We start from the raw sequence: 20,981 nt of genomic DNA on the forward strand, positions 1-20,981 counted from the left end.
CATATTCACCAAGACAAATTCCTTATGTGTCCAATCACACTTGGCCAATAATAGAATTCTATTCTATCCCTATATCATACTTTTTAAAATTTATTTTTATAATCTAATTTTTAAAAAAGAAATGCATTCATATGTCTGAAGCTATTGATGTTTACATTCTTTTTATGAGGTTTTGTCTCACATTTCATTCTTTTTTCCTTGACCTTTCCACAGGGATTCTTTTACTTTGTTTTCAGTCTAAAAAAACCTGGGGCCATAAAAATTCCCCGACTTTCAGTATATATAATGTTGCATCTTTGACTCTTTCTTTAAAAGCAGACAATGGGCTCTATAAATATCAAAAGCGAGAGCATGGTTGAATAATGCCATGATTTCAAAATTAAGGTCTGGCTTTACATTTGAAAAGCAAATACCATCAAGACTGAATGACAATAGAAACAGATATAAAACAGACAAATGTCACCTCTGAATGAAGGGATGATGGAATCGCTAATGAACCTCCCTTCAACACCTCCTAAAATTTGCAGGTACTCTAGTAACATATAATTGGCCCATCATAAAATTTCTTTATAAGGATGATGGGAAAAGGAGTGTATTCCAAAGTCTAACAAAGACACCTCAGCTTATAGATATACACATATAAATACAAACAGTGTATTTGTGTGTATAAAAGGTAAGGTAAAGGTTCTCCTCGCACATATGTGCTAGTCATTCCCAACTCCAGGGGGCAGTACTCATCTCCATTTCAAAGCCAAAGAGCCAGCGCTGTCTGAAGATGTTTCCGTGGTCATTTGCCCGGCATGATTAAACTCCAAAGGCACACGGAATGCTGTTATCTTCCCACCAAAGGTGGTCCCTATTTTTCTACTTACATTTTTTACGTGCTTTCGAACTGCTAGGTTGGCAGAATCTGGGACAAGTAACGGGAGCTCACCCCATTATGCGGCACTAGGGATTTGAACCGCTGAACTGCCGACCTTTTGATCAACAAGCTTAGTGTCTTAGCCACTGAGCCACCGTATTTGTATTTGTTCTAATTTTCATTTGCGGAAAGGATTTCAGTTGGGAAACTGCTGACATTTTTTGTTTTGCATTGACTGTGACTGCTTCTTTCTTATGTATACCAAGTTAGTTGGGGTTTGCTCTGAAAGAGAGTTTAATTATTATGCTAAATTAATGAAAGAAAAATCCAGTACACGATTTCACCTCCCCTTCTTTAAAAAAACATGCTTATTGGAAGAATATCCCATTATTTGCAGACCTATTCAATATGTAGATCTTTCTACTCTGACTCATTTGTTCTCTAATTTGACTTCAGTACATGCGGATGTTTGAAGGAGAAATGTGCTTCTTTTCAGGCCCTTGTGAGTTTTCATCAGTCAAGGTTGCATTGGTAATAGTAAAGTAATTAAAGGATAAACCCATTCTTACCTGACTTAAATGACATATTTCCAATTCTCATGAATGAATGTACAATTCAACTCATGACTTCAAAAAAAAAAAAAGGTCTCAATTCACTATAATATTAGTCAAATTAAAGCAAATATTCTTAACTCAGATTTTCCACTAAGGATAAAATCCACTTCTGCTTTCAGAAGCCCATGGCTTTTATTTCATGGGCATGCTGAAGTAGCAGTGAGAAAATTCAAATAATTTCATGGAGTAAAAGCTAACAGTGTTAGGGTTAGGTGCCCTTGAATTGCAGTTTAGCCCCAATTAGATTTCCCCATGTATTTCATCAGGAAATTTAAATACACAATGTAAGCCGCCCTGAGTCTTCAGAGAAGGGCAGGATATAAATGTAAATTAAAAAAAAAAAATAGAGTGGACATGCAAAGTCAGGTCTCTGCTAAACATTGCAATGTGCTATGAATCCTTTGAAGACTTTGAAGACTAAGTACATACTAGATCAGTGGTTCCCAACCAGTGTGCCGCGGCACTAAGGGGTGCCGTGAGATCTTTTGAGGGTGCCGGGAACTTTTGAGCTACGGAGATTTTAAATATCTATTTCCTTATAAGGGTGCCGGGAACTTTTGAAAGGCTTTCCAAGGGTGCCTCAAACAAGAAAAGGTTGTGCCTCAAACAAGAAAAGGTTGGGAACCACTGTACTAGATGGACATTACCTTACAGACGACCCCCATCCCGTTAAAGACCTTGGAGTTTTCATGTCAAATGATCTAAGTGCCAAAGCCCACTGCAACTACATAGCAAAAAAAGCTCTAAGAGTTGTAAACCTAATCTTGCGTAGCTTCTTTTCCAAAAACACCACACTACTAACCAGAGCATATAAAACATTTGCTAGACCAATTCTAGAATACAGCTCACCTGTTTGGAACCCTCACCACATCTCTGACATCAATACAATTGAACGTGTCCAGAAATATTTTACAAGAAGAGTTCTCCATTCCTCTGAAAACAATAAAATACCTTATCCCACCAGACTTGAAATCCTAGGCTTAGAAAACTTGGAACTCCTTCGCCCTTGACAAGACCTAAGCTCAACTCACAGAATCACCTATTTTAATGTCCTTCCTGTCAAAGACTACTTCAGCTTCAATTGCAATAATACTAGAGCAACTAATAGATTTAAACTTAATGTCAACCGCTTTAATCTAGATTGCAGAAAATATGACTTCTGTAACAGAATCATCAGTGCTTGGAATACTTTACCTGACTCTGTGGTCTCTTCTCATAATCCTAAAAGCTTTAACCAAAAACTTTCTACTATTGACCTCACCCCATTCCTAAGAGGACCATAAGGGGCGTGCATAAGCGCACAAACGTGCCTACCATTCCTGTCCTATTGTTTTTCTTTTCTTCTTTCTATATATATATATGCTTATACCTCCTTATATTTACTCATATATGTGTTTATATACTATATAATCTTTTTGTATGATACCTACATATATTGTTGTGACAAAATAAATAAATAAATAAATAAATAAAAGTAAATAAATAAATAAATAAATAAATAAAGATGTCAATTTTGCTGTCACAATTTATGAAGACCTAATGCTAACCCTGGGTAAGTTTGACCCCCAATGGGATTTATTATATATTTTACCAGGTAACATAGTGGAGGATCGAAAAATCAGAACCCTCCTAAGAATAATGATGCCATACATAACCCTAAGGGAATTCTGTTTTGCTCTCTGAATTCATGGAGAATTGACCCTAACCCTAAGTGGGTTTGTCTCCCAAAGGGATTTCCCCTTGTATTTTGTCAAGATAAGCAGATAGGGTGGACTCACGTAGTCAGTACACTCCAAAGAATAGTGATACACTACGAATCCATTGCCGATGTCCACTTTGCTCTCCAAATTCATGGAGACTTTACCCTACCCCTAAGTGGGTTTCCTATGTGGGATTTTTCTATGAATTTTACCAAGAAAAGAGATTTTTCCAAATGTTTTACTAAGAAACGTAGATAAGGTATGCTTGAAAAGGGAGAGCCCTCTTAAGCATACCTGTTCTGTCCCCCTCGCCTCAGTCCGAGCGATGACTTAATTAGCTGGCAACTATCAGCTCTGGCAGCAAACTAGCAAGCGTCTGCCAAGTGTCTCTGTTATCTCTCTTGATGCCGAAGAGTCAACCAGGAACAAACAGTACTTTAGCTCTAGTTAAGCAGTTGATTTGCTTGCCACGAAGTGGTATAGCAGCCCTTGCTGCTTTTATATCCTGTGGGGTGTGGCTCCATGACTCAGCACTTCCTAGGCCTGCCCCACCCCTGCTTCTGTTGTTCCCGCCTCTCCTGCCTACGAAACCTAGGGTCCAGCCAGGCCTGATTGCCATCAGCTGGGTCTGGAGGTGTGGCCTGAGGGGAGGAAAGAGTCAGGGGACGGAGGCCTCGTTATCTCCTCCACCTGGCCTGCCTCTGACTCCTGGAGCTGAGCCAGGGAAGCCGGTGCTCCAGAGGTAAGTCCTGATGGCCCTTCCCCCTCCCTTTCTGAGTCACTTTCTGGCAGGGGGCCCAGATCGGGGGACGCAGACACAACAATACCAATGTGCTACATATCCTTCTGCAACATTTGTTTGGCTGTCTGAATTCATGGGGATATAATCCTAGTCCTAAGTGTGTTTGCCCCGCGTGGTATTTCTCACTGTATTTTACTAGGAAAGTAGATTGGGCGGGATTCAAAAATTGAGAGTCCCCTCTAAGCATAACAAAGCACTAGACATCCATTGGCAGCATCTGCTTTGCTCACTGAATTCATAGAGACCTAACCCTAAGTCAGTTTGCTGCCAAAGGGATATCTATGCATTTTATAAGGAAAAGGAGATAGGGCAGGCTCGCAAAGTCAGCACCCTGTTTAGGTATACCAATGTACTCCGAATCCATTGACTACATCCATTTTTCTCACTGAATTCATAAAGACCTAACCCTACCCTGTGGGTTTGCCTCTCAATGGGATTTCCCCATGTATTTTACCAAGTAACATATATAGGGTGGGCTCAAAAAGTGAGCGCCCTCTTAAGCATACCGATCAGAGGTGGGTTTCAGCAGGTACTGACCAGTTCTGGAGAACCAGTAGCGGAAATTTTGAGTAGTTCGGAGAACCGGTAGTAAAAATTCTGACTGCCCCCCCACCCCCTATTCTCTGCCTCCCAAGTCCCAGCTGATCGGGAGGAGATTTTACAGTATCCTTCCCCTGCTACACCCACCAAGCCATGACATGACATGCCAAGCCCACCAAGCCATGCTCACAGAACCGGTAGTAAAAAAAATTGAAACCCACCACTATTACTGAAGCATTATGAATCCATTGGTACATCCGTTTTGATCTCTGAATTCATGGGCAATAACCCTAAATGGGTTTGCCCTCCAATGGAATTTTGCCATGTGTTTTACCAAGAAAGATAGATAGGACAGGATCGAAAAGTGAGCATTCCCATAGACATAACGATATGCTACAAATCCGTTGGTGGCATGCGTTTTGACCTTTGAATTTAGCTTCTATTCTGACTTTTAACTCTGGCAACCATTCAGATCAAAAGTTTAACAAAAGCCACATTTAATATATAAGACGTATTTTATTATTATTATTATTTTATTATTTGTCACAACAGTATATATAAGCATATATATGAGTATAAGTATGAAATAACTATATAAATTATATATAATGAAAGGAAACAGTAGGACAGGAATGGTAGGCATGTTTGTGCTCTTATGCACGCCCCTTAAAGACCTCTTAGGAATGGGGTGAGATCAACAGTAGACAGGTTTTGGTTAAAGTTTTGGGGATTTTGAGTAGATACCACAGAGTCTGGTAGTGTGTTCCAAGCATTAATAACTCTGTTACTGAAGTCATATTTTCTGCAATCAAGACTGAAGCGGTTAACATTAAGTTTAAATCTATTTTTTGCTCTTGTATTGTTGTGATTGAAGCTGAAGTAATCCTCAACAGGAAGGACATTGTAATAGATGATTCTATGAGTTAAACATAGATCCTGTCGAAGGCGGCGGAGTTCTAAGTTTTCTAAACCCAAGATTTCAAGTCTGGTGGTATAAGGTATTTTGTTATATAAGAGGAGTGGAGAACTCTTCTTGTAAAATATTTCTGGACACGTTCAATTGTATTGATGTCTGAAATGTGGTATGGGTTCCAGACAGGCGAGCTGTATTCAAGTATTGGTCTAGCAAATGTTTTGAGTGACCCGTTGCAGGGACGTGCTGAGGAGTTTAACGGTTATCTATACGATAAAATCGTTCAGCTTCGGGATGGTCTGGACCAAGATTGCAGTGACGCGGGTGAGATGCTCGAGGGTGGTCTTGGCGATATTGTTTGGGATGAGTTTGACCCTGTGGCTCCCAAGGACATGGACAGGTTGTTGGGTAGGCTGAATGCCACCACATGTTTACTGGACCCGTGCCCCTCCTGGCTGGTGCTGGCCACTCAGGAGGTGACACGAGGCTGGCTCCAGGCGATTACGACCGCTTCTTTGGTGGAGGGCGTCTTCCCGGCCGCCTTGAAAGAGGCGGTGGTGAGGCCCCTCCTTAAGAAGCCTTCCTGACCCGCTGTTTTAGGTAATTATCGTCGGTCTCCAACCCGCCGCGCGAAGGTTGTAGAGAGTATGGTGGCATATCAGTTTCCCTTGCACCTGGATGAAACTGTCTATCTAGACCCGTTCCAGTCCGGTTTCCGGCCCGGTTACAGCACGGAGACGGCTTTGGTCGCGTTGGTGGATGATCTCTGGAGGGCCAGGGATAGGGGTTGTTCCTCTGCCCTGGTCCTATTAGACCTCTCAGCGGCTTTCGATACCATCGACCATGGTATCCTGCTGCGCCGGTTGGGGGGATTGGGAGTGGGAGGCACCGTTTATCGGTGGTTCTCCTCCTATCTCTCCGACCGGTCGCAGTCGGTGTTGACAGGGGGGCAGAGGTCGGCCCCGAGGCGCCTCACTTGTGGGGTGCCGCAGGGGTCGATCCTCTCGCCCCTACTGTTTAACATCGACATGAAGCCACTGGGTGAGATCATCAGTGGTTTCGGTGTGAAGTACCAGCTGTATGCGGATGACACCCAGCTGTACTTTTCTACACCGGACCACCCCAACGAAGCTATCGAAGTGCTGTCCCGGTGTCTGGAGGCCGTACGGGTCTGGATGGGGAGAAACAGGCTCAAGTTCAATCCCGCCAAGACAGAGTGGCTGTGGATGCCGGCATCCAGGTACAGTCAGCTAAATCCGCGGCTGACCATCGGTGGCGAGTCATTGGCCCCGATGGAGAGGGTCCGCAACTTAGGCGTCCTCCTGGATGAACGGCTGTCTCTAGAAGATCATTTGACGGCCGTCTCCAGGAGAGCGTTCTACCAGGTTCGCCTGGTACGCCAGTTGCGCCCCTTTCTGGACCGGGATGCCCTATGCACGATCACTCACGCACTCGTGACGTCTCGCCTGGATTACTGCAATGCTCTCTACATGGGGCTCCCCTTGAAGGGCATCCGGAGGCTACAGTTAGTCCAGAATGCGGCTGCGCGGGTGATAGATGGAGCCCCTCGTGGCTCCCGCATAACACCCATCCTGCGCAGACTGCACTGGCTACCTGTGGCCTTCCGGGTGCGCTTCAAGGTTTTGGTGACCACCTTTAAAGCGCTCCATGGCATTGGGCCGGGTTATTTACGGGACCGCCTACTGCTACCGAATACCTCTCACCGACCCATGCGCTCTCATAGAGAGGGTCTCCTCAGGGTGCCGTCAGCGAGGCAATGTCATCTGGCGACGCCCAGGGGAAGGGCCTTCTCTGTGGGGGCTCCCACCCTCTGGAACGAACTACCCCCCGGACTTCGTCAGCTTCCGGACCTTCGGACCTTCCGCCGCGGGCTTAAAACATACTTATTTAATTGTGCAGGACTGAGCTAGATTTTAAATTTATGGGTTTTAATTGGGTTTTATTTTTATATTTTAATTAACGGGCTTCTAGAATAAGTTTTTTAATTGCTTTTATATTGTATTTATGTGTTTTTAAGTGCCTGTGAACCGCCCTGAGTCCTTCGGGAGATAGGGCGGTATATAAATATGATTAAATAAATAAATAAATAAATAAAATAAATTATAAGCTCTGGTTAGTAGTGTAGTGTTTCTGGAGAAGAAGCTACGTAAATTAGGTTAACAACTCTTAATGCCTTTTTTGCGATGTAGTTGCAGTGGGCTTTGGCACTTAGGTCATTGGATATGAAGACTCCAAGGTCTTTGACTGGGTGGGGGTCATCTGTAAGGTAATGTCCGTTGAGTTTGTATTTAGTGTTTGGGTTCTTTTTTCCAATATGTAAGACTGAGCATTTGCTGGTTGAGATTTGGAGTTGCCAAGTTTTAGACCAAGTGGTTAGATGATCAAGGTCTTTTTGAATGATAGATGTATTGTCTGTGGTGTTTGACAGGAACACTGTTATCCAATTGTGGAGATGCTGTAGGATTTTAGTTTTAGGAGAAGTTTGTCGTGTACCACTGAGTCAAAAGCTTTACAGAAGTCTTTGTATATTGCATCTATTGTTTTGCCAAGTCTTTGATCAAGATTTGTAGTCCATATATTTTTGCAGGGAAGAAGTTTTAAGTTACATGATAATTTTTTTCTGAAACCAAATTGTTTATTAGAGTATTTTATTTATTTTATTTATTTATTATTTATTTTATTTATTTATTTATTAGAGTATTTATTTCAGTATTCTTTTTTAAAAAAAGAAACAAGCAGCAATTTATTTATCACAATATAAATACCACAATGTGATTCATTATTAAATCAGTCTTACTGCAGTCTTACAAACCAGAAAGAAAGAAAGAAAGAAAGAAAGAAAGAAAGAAAGAAAGAAAGAAAGAAAGAAAGAAAGAAAGAAAGAAAGAAAGAAAGAAAGAAAGAAAATCAGAGGAACAGGAATTGTTATAAAACTTATAGAAAGTGTGGGATGAATAAATACCTTAAATATTCCATTTTTGTTCTTAACATAAGAAACTAGAAAAATGCCCACAGGAAAGGGAGTTGATATAATAAGTGCAATTGCCAAAGCAAAAATAGATGTTATGGTAAAAATTACTTTACTTTCCCGCCTACTCTGTTACTTGCGGACATAAATCTAATTTAAATTTAAATTTTTTAAATCACCTTAAAAAATAAGGCAAGTTATTATAACAAAATAATAATTTCAGCATTAATTTTATTCTTTATATAGACACTGAAACAACTCAGCTATCTTTCAAATTATGTTTATTTGGAGAAATTTATTCTCTAATTTATACTTATTAGAAAAATTACATTAAAATTGTTGAAACGCAGTTTCAATATATCAGTTGCCACATCTATGAAGCAGACAGCATCAACATCTCTCACTGCGCCTGACTTTTGTTTAGTCAGTTATATTACTGGAGCATAATATATTGACTGTTTTACATGTAGCACTGTATTTCCTTATATGAAATGTTGATATATGTCTGAGACAATAACAATGACACAATGATACAGCATCTACTCTTGTAGTTCAAAGGAATTTTTGGCTAATCTTAAAATGTTAAGGCCTAAATAGTATTTGAAGCAGTGGTGAAATCCAATTTTTTTTACTACCAGTTCTGTGGGCGAGGCTTGGTGGGCTTGGTGTTGCTTGGTGGGCGTGGATTGGTGGGCATGGCAGGGTAAGGATATTGCAAAATCTCCATTCCCACCCCACTCTGGGGCCAGCCAGAGGTGATATTTGCCGGTTCTCCGAACTGCTCAAAATTTCCGCTGCCAGTTCTCCAGAACCTCCTGGATGCAACCCTGATTTGAAGGAAAGACACTTAAAAGCCCAGGGCTGCAGATTAGACTATGAAGATTAAAAAAAAAAAAAAAGAGGAAGGCAGCAATTGTCAGTTCTATAATTTTGTTACAAAAAGTGCGTAGCAAATGAAGCTAGCAGGAAACAAATTCTATTTGAAGTAAACGTTGCCTATGGATAAGAATGGCATCAAATAGAGTTAATATAAAAGTGCATGTTATTGTTAATTACTACATCAGAGGAAACTCTTTCACTAAACTGTTTGCTGCAGAATATTAATTCAATAGTAAAATTAGTTTAATGGACGAGGGGATAGATGGGGAACTCATCAAATTTGCAGATGACACCAAGCTAGCAGGAACAGCCAACACTCCAGAAGATGGGCTTAAGATACAGAAGGCTCTTGACTTGAACATTGAGCACTATCTAACAAAATGAAATTCAATGGTGAAAAAAGTAAAGTTCTACGTTTAGGCAAGAAAAACAAAATGCACAGGTACAGAATATGTGATACCTTGCTCAATAATAGTAACTGTGAGAGGGATCTTGGAGTCCTATGGATATGAGCCAGCAGTGTGCTGCAGCTGCCAAAAAAGTCAACACAGTTCTAGGCTGCATATACAGAGGGATAGAATCAAGATCACTTGAAGTGTTTATTAATACCACTTTATAATGCCTTGATAAGGGCACAATTGGAATACTGCATCCAGTTTTGGTCACCATAATGTAAAAAAGATGTTGAGATTCTAGAAAGAGTGCAAAGAAGAGCAACAAAGATGATTAGGAAACTGGAGGCTAAAACATATAAAGAACAGTTGTTGGAACTGGGTATATCCAGTCTGATGAAAAGAAGGACTAGGGGAGACATGATAGCAGTGTTCCAATATCTCAGGGGTTGCCACAAAGAAGAGGGAGTCAAACTATTCTCCAAAGCACCTGAGGGTAGAACAAGCAGCAATGGGTGGAAACTGATCAAGGAAAGAAGCAGCTTAGAACTAAGGAGAAATTTCCTGACAGTTAGAACAATTAACCAGTGGAACAACTTGCCTGCAGAAGTTCTAAATGCTCCAACACTGGAAGCTTTTAAGAAGAGATAGGATAACCATTTGTCTAAAATGGTGTAGGGTTCCTGCCTAAACAGGAAGTTGGACTAGAAGACCTCCAAGGTCCCCTCCAGCTGTTATTCTATTCCAATAAATAAACAAACAGTTTCATGCAACGTAACAGGAGACGCCTCTGAGCATGCGCAAAATGGCGGTGCGATAGAGATTTCGGCAGGGGGCTGGCGTTTCTTTCTGGCCAGTCCCGGACAGCTGGGGGATTTTTCATTGCTACCCCCCTGTTTTTCGGCTAGAGGACCTTTCTGCCAGCCGACTGAGGGGGTTTTTGGCTCCCAGGAAGAACTTGGCTGTCTAGGTGAGGTCCGTTCAGCTCCAACGGCTTGGGGCAGTCGGCAATGGCGTTCTAGCCGCTTTCTGTTCAGCGGCAGCGTTGACGGCGTTTTTGAATCTAGCGCCGTCGGTTGGAGCTCTTTTCCTTCATGGAGACCACCCTTTTCTTCATGAAGACCACCCCAGCCAAAGAGGGGGTCGTTGGGCCCTCGAAGAGATCTGGCTGGCTGGGGGCTGGGTGGAGTTCTTCGTCAACCTCGCTGCCGATTCAGGCGACGGTTAGCGTTCTCAGCTGTTCTTCATCAACAGCAGCGGCAGCGGCGTTCCTTTTGATCTCGGCATCGTCAGAAGAGCTTCCCTTTCTCCTTGGTTACTGCTTTCAACCGAAGGGAGGTCTCTTGGCCCCCGAGGTGAATGGTTGGCTGGATTTGGGCTGCAGTCGATGTTTTTAGCCGCTTTGTAGTAGCAGCGGCAGCGGCGCCTCTTTTGATGCTGGCGTCGTTTTTGGTTGAGCTTCCCTCTCCCTCAGAGACCATCTCAGCCGAGAAGAACTGGCTGGCAGGGGTAGGGCATTCAGGTGCCAGCTGTGCCTGCCCGATTTGGGACATCAACGGAGCTGACCCCCCCCACCCCATTTGGAAGAGTCTGAATGACTGAACCGGGTTAAAGACGATTGGGACATTATGATGGGGGCCCAATCGGGGACCGATGTTGTTCTTGTAATGACAACGGCGGCGATGGGGTCCTACCATTCTACGTTCGTTTGTCATCTAATAGCATCGCTTTACCGGAGGAGCTTTAAATTCCATCTATTGTCCGGAACTTATTGTGACCATCTGATTGGCCAGATTAAGACTGTTATCATCTGCTGCCCTCTATAAACTTCGAAATGTACTCGCAATCGCAGCTTCTTAACCTGCAAGTCTCCCCCCTCTCGCAGGCATGGCCCTCCATTTTATCGAGGGCCCACCTTGATGACGGATTTTGGAATCCCGAGAGGTGGTATGCTTCTAAGAGGAAGCTTAGGGGTTTTTTAACTAGGTGTTATAGTAAATTCTTATATAAGTTATCCAGGGAGAAGGGTGGGACGGCGAAGTTAGGTTCAGGGGGATACCTATCGGAGCCATTGCTAGATCCTGCGCCGGCTTGCGGCATAAACATCATCGATTCTGAGGTGGAAGAAGAGGCTAGAGCTCATGGTCATGAGGGTAGTTCTATCTGCACGGTGGGTGGGAGGGGCAGGTATGGCGGACCCGGGGGCCCATATCAGGTTCGGGGAGTGTGCCCACGCTATTTACGAGCGATCGTGCACTCCGGTCCCCCGATAGTTTCCCGTTCCCCGAGTGGCTTAAATCCTCAGAAGCTGGACCTTCGCCTGATATTATGCAATGCCAGGTCCGTTATAAATAAAGCCCCCCTCATCTCCGATCTTATACAGGAGGGGGGTGCGGACCTGATTGGCATTTCGGAGACCTGGTTGGGCACGGAAGAGGGGGTTCCCCTGATAGAGATGTGCCCACCGGGTTTCCGTGCGTTCCATCAGGCCAGGGCCCAGGGTAGGGGTGGGGGAGTGGCGGTTATTATCAACGAGAGTCTTGAGCCGAGGGAGATCACTGTGCCACAGATAACTGGATGTGAGTCCCTCCTTGTGAAGTGGGGCCGTGGGGTTCAGGTAGGTTTACTGATCACGTACCTAGCTCCTTGCTGCATGACAGAAACCCTGCCTGAGCTGTTGGAGGTGATTGCCGGGACGGCAGTAGAGACCCCCAGGCTTATGGTCATGGGGGATTTCAATCTGCTGTCGGTGGGGATAGCTTCCACATCAGCTCGGGAGTTCATGGCTTCCATGACGGCCTTGAACCTGACCCAGTTAGTGAACGACCTCACTCACATCGGGGGAAACACTCTGGATTTGATTTTTGTCTCTGGACAGTGGTTGAATGATCTGGAATTAGGGGAGTTAGTTATCAGACCCCTGTCATGGTCAGATCATTCGCTCCTTCAGCTGGACTTTCGAACCGCCGACCCCCGCCGCAGGGAGACGGAGCCAACTCACTGGTTCCGTCCCAGGCGCCTGATGGACCCTGGAAGGTTCCAGATGGAGCTTGGGCTATTCCCTGAGGATTTAGCACACGACTCGGCTGGAGCTCTGGTTGCCGCTGGGATCGGGCGGCGGCTAGTGCTCTAGATCGAGTCGTGCTTTTGTGGCCTCTGACCCGGTGCCGATGTCGTTTAGCCCCTTGGTACTCCGAGGGGCTGAGGGAGATGAAGCGCCGGAAAAGACGCCTAGAGAGTATCTGGAGGGCCAGCCGCTCCGAATCTGACCGGACACTAGTTAGGTCTCAAATTCGGACCTATCTAGTGGCGATGAGGCTGGCAAAATGGGAGTATTTTTCCAACCTCATTGCATCAGCAGATAACCGCCCAGCCCCCCTGTTTAGGGTGACCCGCTCGCTCCTCCATCAGGGAGCGGTAGAGGATCCCTTAAAGGGTCGAGCTGAGGAATTTGGACAATATCTGTTTGATAAAATCGCTCAGATTCGGGAAGGGTTGGACACAGATTGGGTAGATCCGGATGGGGTGGGGGAGGCAGGTCTTGATGTTATTATCTGGGATGAGTTTGATCCTGTGGCTCCTGAGGACATGGACAGGTTAATGGGGGGATTGAATGCGACCACATGTTTATTGGACCCGTGTCCCTCCTGGTTGGTACTGGCCACTCGGGAGGTGACACGAGGCTGGCTCCAGAAAATTGTGAACGCTTCTTTGATGGAGGGTGTTTTCCTGCCGCCTTGAAAGAGGCGGTGGTGAGGGCCCTCCTCAAGAAGCCTTCCCTGGACCCAGCTATTTTAGCAAATTATCGTCCGGTCTCCAACCTTCGCTTTGTGGCAAAGGTGGTCAAGAGTGTGGTTGCACGACAGTTGCCCCAGTACCTGGATGAAACTGTCTATCTTGATCCATTCCAGTCTGGTTTCCAGCCTGGTCACAGCACAGAAACAGCCTTGGTCGCGCTGGTTGATGATCTCTTGAGGGCTCGGGACAGAGGTTGTTCCTCTGGCCTGGTCCTATTAGATCTCTCAGCGGCTTTTGATACCATCGATCATGGTATCCTGCTGCGCCGACTCAGGAGACTTGGAGTGGGGGGCACTGTTCATCGGTGGTTCTCCTCCTACCTCTCCGACCGGTCGCAGACGGTGTTGACAGGGGGACAGAGATCGACCCCAAGACGCCTCTTATGTGGGGTGCCGCAAGGGTTGGTTCTCTCGCCTCTTCTGTTCAACATCTATATGAAGCCGCTGGGTGAGATCATCCGTGGTCTTGGGGTGAGTTGTCATCTATACGCTGATGATACTCAGCTCTATATTTCCACCCCTAACCACCCCAACGAGGCTGTTGAAGTGATGTCCCATTGCCTGGAGGCCGTACGGGTCTGGATGGGGAGAAACAGACTCAGACTCAATCCCACCAAGATCGAGTGGCTGTGGATGCCGGCAGCCCAGTACAGTCAGCTAATTCCATCACTGACCATTGGGGGCGAGCTATTGGCCCCCACGGAAAGGGCTCGCAATCTGGGCGTCCTCCTGGATGCACGGCTATTTTTAGAAGATCATATGATGGCCGTCGCCAGGGGAGCTTTTCATCAGGTTCGCCTGATACGCCAGTTACGCCCCTTTCTGGATCAGGCTTCCTTATGCACGGTCGCTCATGCCCTTGTTACATCCCGCCTGGACTACTGTAATGCTCTCTACATGGGGCTCCCCTTGAAGGGTACCCAGAGACTCCAACTGGTCCAGAATGCGGCTGCACGGGTGATAGAGGGAGCACCTTGTGGCTCCCGTGTAACACCCCTCCTGCGTAATCTGCACTGGCTCCCGGTGGTCTTCCGGGTTCACTTCAAGGTACTTGTTATCACTTCAAGGTACTTGTAAGCGCTCCATGGCTTAGGGCTGGGATATTTACGGGACCGCCTACTGCCACCATTAGCCTCTCACCGACCAGTGCGCTCTCACAGAGAGGGGCTCCTCCGGATACCGTCAGCTAAACAATGTCGGCTGGCGACCTCTAGGGGGAGGGCCTTCTTTGTGGGGGCTCCTACCCTCTGGAACGAGCTCCCTCTGGGACTTCGTCAACTCCCTGACCTCAGGTCCTTCCGCCGCGAGCTGAAGACGTTGCTGTTTCGAAGAGCAGAACTAGTGTGAACGTAGTTTTAAATTGGGGTTTTAAATCAAGGGTTTTAAATCAGGGGTTTTAAACGGGGTTTTAAATTTGTATTTAAAAGTTTTAGGCCATCAATTGAATTAATTTTCTATTCTTTTTTGCTGTTTTATATGTATTATATGTTTTCTGTTGTTTTATTGGCTGTGAACCGCCCTGAGTCCTTCGGGAGATGGGCGGTATACAAATATAATAAATAATAAAGAAATATTAAGAAATCATGTAACGTTGGGCTTTGGCTTAACTTTAATGTGTTGTATGAACACTACTATGGAAATACTCAACTTACAACCACAATTGAGCCCAGAATTTAGGTTGCTAAGTGAGACACTTAAGAGAACTATGCTCCATTTTACAACCTTTCTTGCCACAGCTGTTAAGTGAATCACTGCAATTGTTAAGTTAGTAAGATAGTTGTTAAGTGGCTACCCCACTGATTTTGCTTGTCAGAAAGTGGCAAAAGATCATAACATGACCAGGACACTCCAACTGTCATAAATTCGAATCAGTTGCCAAGTGTCTGAATTTTGTTCATGTGACCATGGGGATGATTCAAGGTTGTAAGTGTGAAAAATGGTCATAAGTCCCTTTTTTCAGTGCCATTGTAACTTTGAACAGTCACTAAATGTACTGCTGTAAGTCGAGGACTCCCTGTCATTAGATTTAACAAATGGTCATGTCCAGATTTGCCCAGGCATGTATGGTCTCCTACTGTCTGACCAGGAAGTTTGTCCCAAATTGTCCAGGATAGAGGCAATGGAATTACAAGCATTAATCAGGAGAAACAAGAAGCAGCATTTTCTAGCTGTGTTTCCCATTAAAAAATATCCTGCCTGTATGGACCTGAGGTTCAGATGATTAGGTTTTGTTTTGTTTTGTTTATTGTAAAAAAAAAAAAACATCAGATGTATTAACGCTGGTTTAGTTTATGCAAAGTAATGAAAGCTCTTGAAAACTTGTGGCAAGTGTTGGTACATTCCAATGACTCTCTGGCAAACTTTTTTTTTATTTTGACCGATGAATTTACTTGGATGATTAGCTAAATATCTCAGATTAACAAAGTTTGGTTCAGTTGCCACGGTTTAACATTTTTAGATAGTTTGGCCTGGATGATTGAGTTTTCATTGACACATTTCAACACATTTTGGAGAGAAACCCCTGCAGTCAGTGGTGAGGCAAGAGTTGGTACATTCCAACGGCTCTTTAGAACGCTTGCTTAACTCAATTTTGTATTTTGACTGTTGAAGTTACTTGGATGAGTAACGAAATGCCTCAGATTAAGAAACTTGGGTCCATTGCCATGATTTAAACTTTTTTTTTTTTTTTGAGACTAGGCCTGAAGCATACTAGGCCGGGTCCCTGTATGAAATTGCAAATTGGTTTCACTCCACCAGTATTTAAGGTAGGAAATCGCACATTTCTGAAACAGTCCAAATCTGCATAAACTAAGCCAGCATGAATACATCTGGGGTTTTATTTGCAAAAAAAATAAAAATAAAGGATTGAAAAATAATGATGGAGTTTTCGTTGACATGTTTCAGGCCTAGTCATATCTGATGGGTATAACCAAAATAACCGTAACTGGTTGAATGAGTTGCTCAGTGCTAGAAGAGCATGGCTAAGTTGTGTACTGCATATTGCATTTTGCTAAGTAAAAAGAAACCAATTGGGCTTCAGTGTTGTGCAGCTCGCCCTACTAACCCACAACAGAGCCGGTGAGTCTCCTAACAGTTGCAATAGCTGAACTCCTACTGCAGCAAATGCATTTCTGAATACAACTTTGACTACTACAGCTTTAATCTTAGCTAAGTTTACATGAAGATTAAGCTTGCTTATTTATTTATTTATTTATTTATTTTGTCACACAGTATATATAAGCATAAGCATGAACTGATTATACAGTATATAAGTATATATATAAGTATGAGTATGTAATAACTATATGAATTTGATATAACGAAAGGAAACAATAGGACAGGAACGGTAGGCACGCTGGTACTCTTATGCACGCCCCTTACAGACCTCTTAGGAATGGGGTGAGGTCAATAGTAGACAGTGTTTGGTTAAAGTTTTGGGGATTTTGGGAAGAGACCACAGAGTCAGGTAGTGTATTCCAAGCATTAACAACTCTGTTACAGAAGTCATATTTTCTGCAATCAAGATTGGAGCAGTTCACATTAAGCTTAAATCTGTTGTGTGCTCGTGTATTGTTGCAATTGAAGCTGAAGTAGTCTTAGACAGGAAGGACGTTGTAATAGATGATTCTATGAGTTAAACTCAGGTCAGCTTTCCTGGGCAAAGTGCAACTCTGCTACACCAGGAACTATTTTACCCCATAGCCACTGAGAAAGGGGGAAATTGTCCAGGTAGTCCTCTACTTACAACAGTCCGTTTGGTGACCGTTCAAACTTACGAAGTCAGTGGAAAAAAGTGACTTACCACCGTTTTTTTACGCTTACGGCCATTGTAGCATCCCCATGGTCATGCGATTCGGATGCTCGGCAATTGGCCTATATTTATGATGGTTGCAGTTACAATAAACCGTGTATTTATTAACGCTTGCAATTTATGACGGTTGCAAAAGGGTCATGTTCCCTTTTGTGACCTTCTGACAAGCAAAGTCAATGGGGAAGCCAGATTCACTTAACAAACCCATGTTACTAATTAAACCACTGCAGTGATTCACTTAACAACTGTGCCAAGAAAGGTTGTAAAATGGGACAAAAGTCACTTAACAAATGTCTCGCTTAGCAACAAAAAACTGGGGGCTCAATTGTGGCCGTAAGTCGAGGACTACCTGTATTAGCTTCATCAGTGGCGAGGAAAGGAATAAATGAATGAAACGAATGAAAAGCCAGAGCCCTCATGTTTATTCCTCCTATCAGTAAAGCAAAGCTGAAGAGTCACCAAATCCATCTCGGTGATGAAGGCCACCATGTTTATTTCTGGCAAAAGTGCTAGTGTGAAGAACAGCAATAACAGAGACCTTGTGGTGAGGGGAGGAGCTAATTGAGAGGTGTGAAGCTGTTGCCATAGGAACTGCCAAGCCACACTCACTGGATGGTCCTGATGGCAGTTGGAAGGTTCCAACTGCCATTTATGTCATGAAGCAACAGCCTGTGAGGGAAAGCAAGCTCAGCTCCTTGCTTACTATATCTTAGCATATTATGGATGGATCAGATAAGTAAGATAGATCTCTGAATTTAAAATTGGAGAGGAAAATCAAATATAAGAAAGCCAAAGCTGAGGGAAAGTACTAAAGCAGTAGTAGACTGCTAGGAAAGGAGGACAGAGATAGGGAGTTATAGTACTGAAATTGTTTTTGACATGCAAGAGTTAGTAGAATGCAGAGTGGTGTGGGGACAAATAAAGCCATACCACATCAAGCCAAGCCAGAGTCTTGAGCAGGGGTGAAATGCTACCGGTTCGCTCTGGTTCGGATGAATCGGAAGGGATAAAAACTACCAATTCGGGTGAACCGGCAGTTTATAAAGCTACCGGTTCAGGCGAACCGGTAGTTAACTACCTCTTCGGGCAAACTGGTACTTTAAAAAAGCTACCAGTTCCTCCGAACCAGTATTTCCGATGATCAGCTATGCAATGGGGTTTAGCTTTGCTAGAAAGCAGGAAACCCTACTTTCTAGCGAAAATAAATCACCCGCGCAGCACCCACCAAAAGGAGGCTTGGGAAGTAAATAGAAAGGCGGGGAGGGAGGGATCAACTGTGCAGTGCAGTTTAGCTTTGCTAGAAAGCAGGAAATTGCGCGCCACAGCTGATTCCCCCCCCCCACTTTTACTTACCTTCCCAAGCTGCCTTCTGGTACGTACTGGGCATGCGCACTCAGCATGCGTTTGGCGTGCAATTCACATACACAGCCAGCAAACCGGTAGCAAACCAATTTGAATTTCACCCCTGGTCTTGAGAAAACCACAAGTTTCTAATTTTTTCCACTTTTTGTTACTAGAATAGAATAGAATAGAATAGAATAGAATAGAATAGAATAGAATAGAATAGAATAGAATAGAATAGAATAGAATTTTTTATTGGCCAAGTGTGATTTGACACACAAGGAATTTGTCTTGGTGCATATGCTCTTAGTGTACATAAAAGAAAAGATACACAAATGATGGTCAATATATCAATATAAATCATAAGGATTGCCAACAACAAAGTTAGTCATACAGTACTACTGCTACTTATAATCTTTAAAATTCTGCCTCATCCATACTCCAATATTAATATGTTTTCAAGGTTTCAAATATTGAATGTTAAATACTTTTCATAAGGGAAAAAAAGATGGACTTGTTAGGTCTCACAAAGAACAGCTGTAAATTTCAGTTTTCCAGACACTAATCCTCATTCTGGCAGAAACATTCTAGCAGATACTAGGCAGAAGTCTAGCTGACAGAACTTTTCTGGATTAATTTCTCTATTATAGACAAGGATGAAGTTAAATACAGGTGACCTTGTTTAACAACCATGATTAGGAGCAGCAACTCAGTTGTTAAGTAAAGCAATCACTAAGTGAAACCGCCACCAGACGTATGATCTTATTTTAGTTTTGCTTTGCTTTGCTTTGCAGATCTGTGAAGATGGAAATGTGAGGATTGGTCACCAAGCTACTTTTTCATCAGTGTCATAACCAGGAATGAATTGGTAAATAAGTCAATCACTCACTAAACAAGGGATATCTCTACCCATATGCAAACAAAATTTCTGCCTACTGTAGTTCACTGAAATTAAAAGAGACCAGATAGATAGATTTTCTAGGATTTCAATTCTAATACATTTCCTACTGTTTTTGCAAATCAGTAATTTTTTTTTTCACAGCTTTGAGATTGGGAAACACTTGTTCAAAACTGACCTAACAGGACAGCACTTGTCCTGTCTGACATGTCAACAGGTTTATGGCAGTTTTATTTTTTACGGATGTGAACATTGTATTTTCTGAAGAAGGGATGGGAGAACTTTTTCTGAGAGAAGTATCAAAGAAGAAGGCTTTGATCTAAAGTCCACTCCAATGGAATTTTGCAGTCTGACAAAAGGAGTCAAGATGGTGGTTGCAAAAGCTTAGTCCACTTTTTGTTAACATGCAATTTATGGCAGGGTGACTTTGGGCAGGATCAGGACAGGGTCACTTTCTCAGCCCAACTCACCTGACAGAGGAGGTGTTGTGGAAAAAATAGAAAGCAGGAATATTAGGTATATTTGCTGCCTTGAATTGATCAAAATATATTTTAAAAGTCAAGATAAAATTTTATTACAGTTACTGATATTTATGTATCAGTACAAAAATCAGGTTTATTACTGATTTTGTATGGTTCAGTAAGCCTTCATAAATATTAGCTTAGTGTATCTTCTTTACTGTCCTTCAGATATTCTTAAATGCTTTTTTTTTCTTCAACTTTCTGGTGTATTCCATATTTATCCATTTTCCTTGGTAATTAGACTCTGTCAACATTGCTGCGTGGATGAGGGGCATGATTCAGTGTCGTTATTTTTCTGATCTTCCCATTCAGGGTCTGCTTGAGTCCAGTCCACTATTCCAGCTTTGTATCTAATGATGGGAATTGCCCAGGCACTGATTGCATTGATGGTATTTCCTCCACTGAGTTTGGACTTTAGGATCGTCACTCTCTTGATGAAATACAGATAGTAGCAAAAACGTAAGTTAACCATGAAACACTCCAATATGAAATCTTAATTTAGTAACATTTCTCAAAGTTTTCCCATTTAATTCACTAGATCTCATCTTGGACTTTAAATATGAATTTCAGTGGTGCTCTTTGATTTTATTCTTAAAGCTTTCTGAAAGCAGGGATTCATTCACTTACAATATTGCTGTCAGTAGAATGGATTTCCCCCCAGTCACTCAAACTGCAAGGAAATTCTCAGTGTGCACTGCACATCTGATCTCATGATTGCTGAGGCCTACTCATGCCAAAATAAATTACTACTTTAAAGTGGCAAAGAAATATTGGGACTCATCCACTTGTTTTAATAGCAGCAAATATTACACTTGGCATATAAAAATCATGATGCCAAGATTACTACAAGTCCTGATGAGTTTCTTTTAAAAGGGCAATGATACAATATTATTTTCTGCATTATTGTTTGTTTTATGAATTT

The 20,981-nt window shown here is 43.1% G+C and overlaps 1 long non-coding RNA gene across 1 annotated transcript; it reads left to right on the forward strand.

Annotated features, from left to right (window-relative positions):
- Nucleotides 1-16,154: 16,154 nt before the first annotated feature.
- On the forward strand, nt 16,155-20,500 carry LOC131196341 (uncharacterized). Its single transcript, XR_009154702.1, has 3 exons — nt 16,155-16,253; nt 19,435-19,508; nt 20,372-20,500. It is a non-coding gene; the product is annotated as an uncharacterized LOC131196341 (long non-coding RNA).
- The last annotated feature ends 481 nt before the right edge of the window (nt 20,501-20,981 follow it).

This window comes from Ahaetulla prasina, chromosome 1, assembly GCF_028640845.1.
Source record: "Ahaetulla prasina isolate Xishuangbanna chromosome 1, ASM2864084v1, whole genome shotgun sequence".
NCBI classification, from domain to species: Eukaryota; Metazoa; Chordata; class Lepidosauria; order Squamata; family Colubridae; genus Ahaetulla; species Ahaetulla prasina.